This window comes from Tupaia chinensis, unplaced genomic scaffold, assembly GCF_000334495.1.
Source record: "Tupaia chinensis unplaced genomic scaffold, TupChi_1.0 Scaffold147369_1, whole genome shotgun sequence".
Classification (NCBI taxonomy): domain Eukaryota; kingdom Metazoa; phylum Chordata; class Mammalia; order Scandentia; family Tupaiidae; genus Tupaia; species Tupaia belangeri.
In genome coordinates, this window is record NW_006207220.1 from 439,600 (window position 1) to 450,763 (window position 11,164).

The 11,164-nt window shown below is 39.0% G+C and overlaps 1 long non-coding RNA gene across 1 annotated transcript in view; it reads left to right on the forward strand.

Annotated features, from left to right (window-relative positions):
- Positions 1–4,419, forward strand: part of LOC102477467 (uncharacterized) — a 78,693-nt gene extending 74,274 nt beyond the window's left edge. The window contains exon 3 of the long non-coding RNA XR_337569.1: positions 4,288–4,419. This is a non-coding gene — a long non-coding RNA (uncharacterized LOC102477467). The remainder of the gene's footprint in view (positions 1–4,287) is intronic.
- The last annotated feature ends 6,745 nt before the right edge of the window (positions 4,420–11,164 follow it).

Below are 11,164 nucleotides of genomic sequence, written 5' to 3' on the forward strand. Positions count from 1 at the left end.
AACCGTAATCGACTATGTGGGAGTCCAGCAAAATAGCCATTACGCTAACTGCTGGTTCCCACATATATATATATTTATATAAAATTATGTATAAAATATATATATATGTATGAATACATATATATACACACACATATATACTTATATAAAATTATGTATAAATACATATATGCATATGAATACATATACATGAATTTTATATATATATATACACATATATACATACACACACACACACACATACACACACACACACACACATATATATATATATATATATTTTAACACATGTTATCTATTGGGTTGTCAGAAACTCATGATGTATTTTCTATGGGAAAATGTATCATGACTTTTTTGATGACCCAAGATCATGGCAGAGCTAACATATGGTGAACTCATTTAAAACTGGAGGTCCAGTGTCATCTGTGTGTGCCCAAAGTTTGAAGTAAGGAAACTGTGGGTAAAAGAAACCCGAAGACAACATCGATAGAGCTCATGGTTACATTACAGAGATTGCAACTTTCTGCAGAAATACGGCACCTTCTAGAAAATAAGGAAGGGATATAAACAAACCTTCCACGACAAACTAATCTTCTACAGACCAAAAGATAGGTTTGCTCATAGAGTTTTAGTCCTGAATATAAACTGTCTCTGTACAGATTATGTCAGGTCTACGCACCCACTTGATTGCTTTGCTTAATAGGTCTAAACTTTGCACTGAAGCAGAGTTGGAGGATTATCTGAGCATTCTTGTTGAACAAAGTGATTTTTTCTGGTGTGAATGACGCTTCCACAGCTACGTCAGCAATACTCTGTGACCTAAAAGACAGAGAGATGGACATTATTACTACCTGCAAGTGCTATAACCTCTGCATAGAGGACCCAGTTCCAGCGTCATTGGATTTCTTTCTCCACTCTCTGAGCACTTTGGCAGTATTTTCTATTAGAAAGCTCTACGATGGCAGGCATGGATAATGTCTTTTTCATTTGTGACTACATCCCTAGCACAATTTGCATTTAATATTTGTTATTAAATGAACACACGCATGAACACAGGATGGGAGTCTGCAGCTTCTTTGCAAGTGAAGTGAAAACCCATGGCCTTTGTTGTGTTTTGTCAACTAGAAGCAGTGCTATTCACTCCTCTCACAAAGGTAGAAGAGAGAGAAGGTGGGAAGGTGGGGCAAGTAGGGCTGATGAGTATGCTTCTGACTGCTTCCCTGCTGCTTCCGTGGTTGGCAATGATCCTCTGAAGTATGGCATAGGACCATGTGGGTGGCAACTAGCCTGATGTTAGAAAAGGGCTGAGGAGTCCATCTCAGAAAGGCTGCTACAGATTTCTGACCCTGGCTCAGACTTTTAGGTATCTGATTCAGGGCCTCATGTGCTCCCTATGACACTCTCATGAAGTAGATAGAACAAATATTATCTCCATTTTATTAATGAAAAAGGCTGAGACATAAAGATGTTTGGTGCCAATTTGATTCTTTTTTAAAGTGTGCAATTCCTCTTTTATATCTTGCAAGAATTTCCTCACCTCCTCTTTTCTCCTGCCTTTCCCGCAGTTCACTGTCTCTCTTCTCTTCCATCTCTGTTAGCATTGTCATTATGAATATTCAAAATTCTTTATCAGACATTTCCATGATTTCCATTGAACTGTCTGTGGATGAAGAGGAGTTATTCTTTTCCCCTGGAGGAGAGATATTTTCTTGCTTTCCCATATTTCTTGTGGTCCTGCGGTCATTTCTAGTAATCTGATGAATAGTGTGTTTCTTCCTAATTCTTGAAGTTCAATCTGAGCATTCAGGAGGGTGCAGAAGGAGGTGATCTGGAATCTCTTGCTGTTCTATTTTGATCCCTTTGTGCAGCAGATTCAGTGGATATTGAGGAATGTTAACCCTAATAGTATTTGGATGTTTGGCTATGGTTCCTTTAGATGTGTCTAGAGGCACAGTGAATGAAGATTGAGGTCCAGAGTGAGGTGATAAAAGAAACAGAAAAGGAAACAGAGAGAGCAAAACAACAACAACAAAGAAACAGAGACAAAAAAGAAGGAAAAAAATTAAAAACAGCCAAAAAAAAAAATACTGCGTGGTGAAGTCACTAGTTCTCAGGAGCCATGGAGTAGTCTTCTTCTGAAGGCCTTCCTCTTGCCTCTGTGGGTGGGAGGAGGAGAGGGAATTATTAGCAAGATAAAGGTGCGGCTGAAAGCTGAGAAAATACCTTAAAAATTTAAAAAGGAAAAATTACAAAAAAGAGAAGACAGACAGAGGCAGAGAGAGACAGAGACAGAGAGAAGCCTAGAGGGTCTCCCTACCACTTTGGTTTGGGGGGTAGAGGCTGAATTATCAGTAGAAAATCTTAATTTTTCTTTTTTCCCTGAGATCACTAGTTCTTAGGAGCCATGGAGGAATCTTCTTCTGAAGGCCTGCCCCTTGTCTGTCCACTCAGGTTTGTGGGCTGGAGGCTGAATTGTCAGTAGAAAATCTTCATTTCTCTTTTTTTCCTGAAATCACTAGTTCTCCTCTACTTTAATTTTTTAAGAGAGATTTTTGTTGTAGGGTGCATGCACTTGCTGGAGAGACAAAAAGACAGAAAGCAAGAAATCACCTCCCAGGTGGGATGGCCACTCCACAATCCCTTCATCTCCATTCTCCTCTGGGGATTTTGGGCATGCACACGCAAGTGCCCAGAGTGAGTTTCAAGCCTCCAGGTCTGGGACTTAAACCATGGTTAGCCATGTGGGAGCCCAGTGGTGTAAACATTATGCCAACTGTTGGTCCCAATAAACTTGTACTTTAATCTCATTTTTTTCACAAACTTTTTAAAGTCCCCTTGTATAGGATTGAATGCTATTCAGTCACTAAAGAGAATGATCTTCTGCCATTCAAAGTAATATGGGTGAGCCTGGAGAACATTATGTTAAGTAAAATGAGCCAGGCACATAAAGGGAAATACCATGTTTTCCCACTCACATGAGCAAAAGGAAATGGATGATCTCAAAGAAATAGAGAATAGAAGAATGACTACTAGAGATTGGAAAGGGTAAGGAGATGGGGGTAATAGAGTGGTGTTGGCCAATGGAAACAAAATTATGGATAGAGAGGAGGAACAAGTTCCAGTGTTATAAACTACAAAAGGAAAATTATAGCTAATAACAATTCATTATATCTCATAGTAGCAGAAAAAAGGGGGGAGTTGTGAATGTTCCCAGCATAAAGTAGTGACAAATAAATGAGATGATGGAGATGCTAAGTACTCTAATTTAATTATTACACACATATTCTTTCACTAAAAAATTTGTGTTCCCCATAAATATGTATAAGTATTATATATCATTTTTTTAAAAAGTAAACAACTTCTATGGCCATAACTCTTTGAATTTGAACAGCTAAACAATGCTAAAGCTAAGGGATGATTAAAGAATGCCATAGGAAACAGTAATTCAGGAAACCTGAACCTAGAGGCATTTTCTGGAGTCTGAAGGTCAGTAACAAATCCCAGTATTGCTCCACCAAATCCTACAATGGAATCGGTAATCTATCACTTGGTCGAGGTGGCGCATAGGGGCCGCCGATGAAAGAAGCATTTCTAGGCAAGAAGAATTTGGCAACATCCCTAGGACATTGTTTAACTAAAACTCACGATCCCCAGCACCTACCTCAGAGTCATCCAGAACCGGCATTTCTGTTAGAAATGCAGAGTTTTCCTGATGTCTTTATCAGATTCCATGGGAAGTAACAGAGGCATGGCAATCAAGTTGCAAAAAATCAACATTTATTAAGCTTCCTAGTGGTTCTTTAGCACACTGAATTTTCAGAGCATCTTCCCTAGACTCATGCTGGAGGCAGAGAATTGAGGTTGGGTGTGCAGATTCTCCTAGGGTTCCAGCTCCTCTTCTGCTAAAGTGGAGTTCATTCATGTGTCTCAGAACCATGCCATCAGTGTACACCATAGCTTTGCTGTCATTTATACCAGTGCCTTCCCATCCCTTCCATCACATCACTCCCTTTCTTCCTTTTCCCTTACTTGCTCTCTCTCTCCTTAGTATTCCTTTGCCACTCTTTCTTACTGCCTTCTTTCTTTCTTCTCTTTCTTTCTTTGTCTTTCTTCCTCCCTTCTGTCCTTCCTTTTCTCTCTTTCTCTCTTCTTTCCTTCCTTCCTTCCTCTCATCCTTTCTCTCTTTCTCTTTCATTTTTATAGACATTTATTAGCATCTCTGTACAGGTATTGTAGTAGTTAATATGGTGGATACAAAGATGTTATCTATTGGTTTCTGCATTCCAGGAACTTAACATGGGCCGATAATATTAAGACATCAACTGCTAGACCTCAAGGTGAACTATTCTCAGACCTCCAAGAGAAATGCATACAACACACTTGGAGCATTTAAAGGATAAAAGAATTCCATTAGACTGGGACAAGGTAAGAGGGGAATCATGGAAGGCTTTCTGGAAGAACACTTGATTAGAAATGCAGGCACACTCTGGATATGGAAAGGGGAATTCAGAGTAGAAGAAACATCAGAGACAAAGGAAGAGAACTTGGAGAGCGAGGGCCACATAGGACCTATTCTACTTGGCTGTAGTGGGATGATTAGAGAGTAGTGGGCTCCAAGTGAAAAAGTCTGGCACACCCAGCACTCACTTGGATTCAAGAAGAACCTGTTTCATTCCTTGCCCTAAAATGTCCTAGAGCTCTGGTCAATAATACTCCACTGAGAAGGAAAAAGACATATAGAAAAGCTGTCCAATATTCATTAATCTGAGGTGGAAAGACTGTGCTGTACTGAGTGTTGGCAAATTAAAAAAATGGTTTGAGGAAAGAGTAGCAATGACATTTACATTAGTCGTAGCTAATGTACATTGATTGGATTAAAATATGACATTATGAATAAAAAAGGCTTCTGTTGGAAAATGAAATGCCATTGCTTTCAGAGAGGGGGTAGGAAATAAAGCAAGCAGTCTGGATTCTGTTTTGCCTGAATGCTCTGGGTGCAGTGGGAATAGGGTCATTGATTTAAGCCCTTTCCCTAAAAATGCATTAATAAAGCACAGTTTTAAAGTTAAATAGATTTCTTCTGTGACTTCTTTCTCCAGGATATATTATTTGTGAATCTGTAATATATACATCTGCAATGCCCACCTCAATTAATTTTAGAAGTATAGCTTCTATGCAAAACAATTTATCCATCACACTGCACAATTGAACAATGTCTGCTTGTTTGTACAAGGAGCCACGTTCTGTGAATCAATGCATGTAATAAATTACAATCACTGTCACATTCAAAGTCGCAAGGCTTGGTCTCAACCTTTACTAGGGATGCAGGTGGGTTGAGTGTTAGGGTCTTAGGGCTGGAGGTTGGCTAGCTAATGAATAAAGAACTCCAGGTTTCATAGGACACTAAGCATTTCTTCATTGGGGCTCGGGGTGCTGTGGGACTTTGCTAAATTCTGGGCTTGTAGCTTCAAGTGAAAAAAGTCACCCCAATCACAAAAATCCTGCTCTCGGGTGAAAAATACACATGCTCTCTACACTAGGTAAACATTTTCTTGAGCTGGAGACTCAGATAAACATAAACATTAAAAAGAAAACCTGCTTGAATGTTTTTTCGTCTTCCTAATTATGTAAATATGTATTACTCACTCCCTTTATTCTTTCCAGCTGCTGGCAGCTCCTACACTTGAGAAGGTATGTTTTATTCAGGAGAACAAAACAGGCAGGGACCTGAGACTTCAGTGAATAATAAATTGATTTTGACTTGGCCTTTTAGCTCATTATGAATCTTTAAAATGGTGAAATGTGCATTTTCTCCCTCTCTGCTGAACTCCCCAGACATATGCTGGGATAAAGGATTTGGTACGAGGGGGTTTAATACCCAGAAGAGAAAGTCAAGATTGAAAGGAAGTCTTGGGCTAGAATTGAGAGGATACAGATGCTCTCTGCCCACCAGTTAGCCATTTATTCATCCACCCATCTCTATGGATCTATTCTTCCCTTCTTTGTAATGGTTAAGAAGTTAGGCTTTGGATTCAGCCAGCCAACTTAGGTTCAGTTTTAGTTCTGTCTCTCAAGATAGTGTGATCTTGGAGAATTATTTAATATCTTTAAAACTCAGTGCCATCTTCTATAAAATGGGTAAGATTAATATCTGTCCAGTTGCAAGGGAAAAAATAACTTAAACGTTGTGCAGTGGTCCTTGCAATAAACTTCCAATAAATAGGAGCTATCATTATTAACTCATTGATGTTTGTTAATAATCTACTCTGTGCTACATAGTAGACTGATGTAATCAGACTCTGATACAGAGTTTTCGTACAAGAGCTTTATGGAGTAATACAGAGAATAAGACATGCATGCATGCAATTCAGATTAAGGTTGAAAATGAAGATAGTAGGAAAAACTCATCAGATGTAGGTTATGTTACTTTATAGGGATAGAACTCACATCCAATTGTAGAGAAATGGTGCGGCTTTGTGACAAGGATGTCAACGGAGCTGGATTTAGAGGCTACGTAGAGTTTATAAGGGATTGTACACCTCTCACACACTACATACAACACATAACTGCGCACTGCTTGTAACTGCATACTGTGTGTGAACTGCATAATGTGTGCACACCACACACTGTGTAACACACACACAGCAGAGCACACACTGATATTGCTGGTGTACTGCATACCGCCAACTGCATGCCTATTTTAAATCTACTAGTCTGGTGAAACTTCTCATGTATTATTCCTCTTATCCCTTGCTACAATGTTGTGCTATGGCAGTTGGTGTTGGTATACTATCTGGCTGTGGCCAAGAGAGACTGAGTAACACACCCAACGTTACAGGAACAGGTTTAAACCTAGCTATCTTCTCTGCTATATGAAAACAGTAAGAACACTCATCTTGAAAGATGTCTATGTTCACTAAGTGAGGTAATGCATGGGAGTACCTGGAATGGTGAAAGCACACCTAAATAGTAGCTAGAATGCTGTTTTGGAGATGAAGATGATAATGAGATAATGATTTTTTTTTTGAGAGATTTTTCACTATAGGGTGTGTGCGCTTGCCAGACAGATAGAGAGAGACATATATAGACAGAAAGTGAGAAATCCCCCCCCCGGGGGGATGGTCATGCTGCAATCCCTTCTCCTCCATTCTCCTATCGGGATCTTGGGCATGCACACACACGTGCCTGGCGTGAGTTTTAAGTCACCGGGTCCAGGACGTGAACCGCGGTCAACTACGTGGGAGTCCAGCGACGTAGCCATTACGCTAACTGCTGGTTCCCAAAATGATAATGATCTTTACATAGCTGATACTAATATGCTGAGATCATATATCTAATTCACTTTGATCTGACCTTAAATTCTATACTGTTTCCATGGGCTTTGAAAATTGAGAAAACTGGGCTCCATAGATGGCATAATGGCTACATTGCTGGACTCCCATGTAGTTGACCATGTTTCAATTCCCAGACCTGGTGGCTTACACTCACGCTGGGTGCATGTGTGTGCGTGCCCAAGATCCTGAGAGAAGAATGGAGGAGAAGGGATTGCAGCGTGGCCATCCCCTCTGGGGGGTGATTTTTTGCTTTCTGTCTGTCTCTCTGTCTTTCTAGTGAGCACACACGCCCTATAGCAAGAACCTCTCAAAAAAGAAAAAAAAAAGAAAAGAAAAGAAAAGAAAAATTGACAAAAACATGAAGTGACTGGTTGAGAAATAATTTGCATAAAATGATGGAGGGACTACTGCCTATTATAGGGGCTGCTTAGTTTGTACCAGGACAGGAAATGACCTTTAGCTTCAATCTGGGCAGATGTCTTTCATAGAATCTGAAAGTCTCTGCAATAAGAAATACTTCAGAAATACTCATTTTCAAGCAGAAACTTCAGAATCAGAGTGATCAAGTTACATTTCTAAGGTTATATATCTAGTTAAAGCAGACCTTGTTTGAGAACCATAACTTGAATTCTAGACCTACAGAGAAACTTGTAAATTATAGATGCTCAGTGTTCTTTACAGCCTAGCTCAATCCCAGTCCCCAACATCCACTAATTGTTTCTTTAACACAGTATTGCCCAATAGAAGGAATATAGTCTGCATATGTACTTTAAAAATTTTCAGTAACCACATTTTTAAAAGTAAAAAGAAATAGGTAAAATTATTTTTTAAGAATTATTTTATTTAACTTTATTTGTTTATTTTAAATTTGATCAGAGAAGGACAGAATGAGAGAAGACAGGGAGAGAGAGAGAAGGAGAGAGTGGAAAAGTGAGAAAGCAAGCTGCCTAGTCTGGGACTTGAACTGCAGTTGGTCATGTGGGAGTCCAGTGTCCTTAACCATGATGCTACCTGCCGGGCCCAGTAAAATTAATTTTAATAATACATTTTATTTAACTCTGTATATTGAAATATTATCAATATAAATTATTAATGAAATTAGTTATATATTTAACATATTTTTATGCTAAGTATTTGAAATCTAGTGCTTTCATTCATATTATAGTCCATTGCAGTAACAGAATACCTGAGACTGGATAATTTATAATAAACAGAAATTTACTGGCTCATGGTTTTTGAAGTTAGAAATAGCAAGATTGAGAGGCTAGACAATGATGAGAATCTTTTTACTTCATCATCCCATAGAGGAAAGGCAGACCAAGAGTGAGAAAGAACAGTAGTAGGCTAAACTCACCCTTCTATACAAAATCTACTTCTATGATGACATTAATTCATTAGCAAAAACAGAGCCTCTATGATTCAAACACCCCTAATAAGCTCCATTTCACCTCTTAGATGCTCTACCTCTCAACATGGTTGCATTGGGAATCAAGTTTCCAACACATGAACTTTGAGGGGCACATTCAAATTGTAGCATTTGGAGTGTATTTTTTGTTTCGTTTTGGTTTGTTTTTTAGAGAGATTTTTGCTACAGGACATGTGCACTTGCTGGAGAGACAGAGAGACAGAAAGCAAGAAATCACCCCCACCAGGGGGGATGCCCATGCCGCAGTCCCTTCTCCCCCATTCTCCTTTCAGGATCTTGGGCATGCATGCATATACACCCAGTGTGAGTTTTAAGCCACTGGGTCTGGAACTAGAACCGTGGTTAGCTAGGTGGGAGTCCAGCGACATAACCATTATGCCATCTGCTGGTCTCCTTGGGGTGTATTTTATATTTATAGTACATCTTGATTTTGACTACTTTAGACATTTAGTAACATGGGGCTCCCCACCTATAGAAACATCTCATCAATTTTTTTTAATGCAAGAGGACATGCTTAACCACATGTGCCAGTGAGAGAGAACTTATCCCCTCTGTTTTCAGTAGGGTCTGGTCATACCACAGTCCTTTTTTTTCCAGTTCTCCATTCACCAGGATGGGTTTTTGCTGTAGGGTATTTGTACTCACCAGAGAGACAGAGAGAGAAATCAACCCTTAGTGGGGATGGCTACACCACAGCCCCCTTCCCTCCATTCTCCCCTTGGGACTTTGGGCACTCATGCACACACACCCAGTGTGAATTCCAAGTCACCAGGTCCAAGACTCAAACCGTGGTCAACTATGTGGAAGTCCAATGATGTAACCACCATGTCATCTGCTGGTCTGGAACAATTCTTATTTTTTCTTCCATGGTTCAACCACTTAGAGGGTACTGAGTCATTCATTTCACTTTAACATCCTTAGTTTCTGCAGGCATTTCTCAGGGGCAGGACTTTGGACCCCTTTTTCATTCTGTGCTCTCTTCTAACTGTATTTGTGTCTGTGTCTGTCTTCCAAGAATAGGAAATAAATTTGACACCCCAAGACATGGCTGGCTCATACAGACAGATCTACTATCTTTTTCAGTTTAAGTATTCCATTATTTCTTTCACACATTTAAAAGAATTAACTCTTCTGTTGGCTGCTCCATCCCATTTTTTGTCTGGCATTCATTGCCTATTAAATCTTCCTAAGTGTATTCACATGAGCTACTTCCAAGCTCCACATCTCCCACTCTATTTATGCCATTGGTGTTTGGACCCCAGGGTAGGATTTTGCATTTATTTGTTTCATTTCATGTAGTTATTTTAAGCTCACAATTCGGACATATTAACAGATGAGAATGCTGCTTCTATCATTCTGTTGGCTCAAAAGTCACTTTTTGTAGCTTATAGCTTCATTTTTTAAAAATTTCACTCTTTTCTATCCTTGTTTCCTTGTATACTCTCTAATGAATTACAGTTAAAGACCAGGATAGCTGAATCAAGGATATGCCTCAGAAACAATGTAAATAATCTATTGGTTAGTCTTTAAGTATTGAAAACTGACCTAACAGTTCTCTTATCTCTTTCCATTCATTACAGTTCCTCTTCCGTCTACCTCAGCATCACAACCCTGTGGTATCTGCCCTTCTTCCATCTTTGATAGCTAAGTGCCTAAGAACGGCTCTCTAACCAAAACCTCCCATTCTTCTAGGTCAATGAGTCCCTTTCAAATTCTCTGAGATCATTGGTCTTGACCCTTTATCTTTGTAAAGACTATGTGGAAAATTTAGAACATTTATAAGAGTAGAAAATAATATAATGACCTGAAGTACTTAACACATCTTCTCAGAGCCAGTCTTATCACTGCTCATTCTCCCTTCTGTTATTTTGAAGAAAATCCCACACATTATAACTGTTGCTTATAACTGGTTTTGAATGTATTTACAAATAATGAAGAGTCTTAAAAATTAATCCCAGTGCCCTACCTAAACATTTTATAATAATTCTAATTAATTTTTCACTAAATATTCTGGACCATTTTTCCACATGTCCAGTCAGATTTCTGAGACTAGGATATTCTACAGAGAACATTTCTTTGATCATAGCTTTCTCAGACAATGTAAGAGACTTTCCACTATTTAAACAAAACAATGAAGTTCAAAAAGTCTAGAAATCTATAACTGTTTTAAAATGTATTACCTTGGCTATTATCCATGCAGCTTGAGAACAGAGGAAGGCAAGGGGAGTGGCAAGGGAAGGATATTTAACAGTTTCATTTGTTCCTTTGGGAACATTTAGTATGTTCTATTAGCAAAGTGTGTTATAGTCCTAGAAATATACAAGCTCTCCTTGGACTAACTCCTGGAAAATGTACGTGTGAACTGATAGCTTTTTGTGAAATCTTTCCCAAGCATCTCAAATTT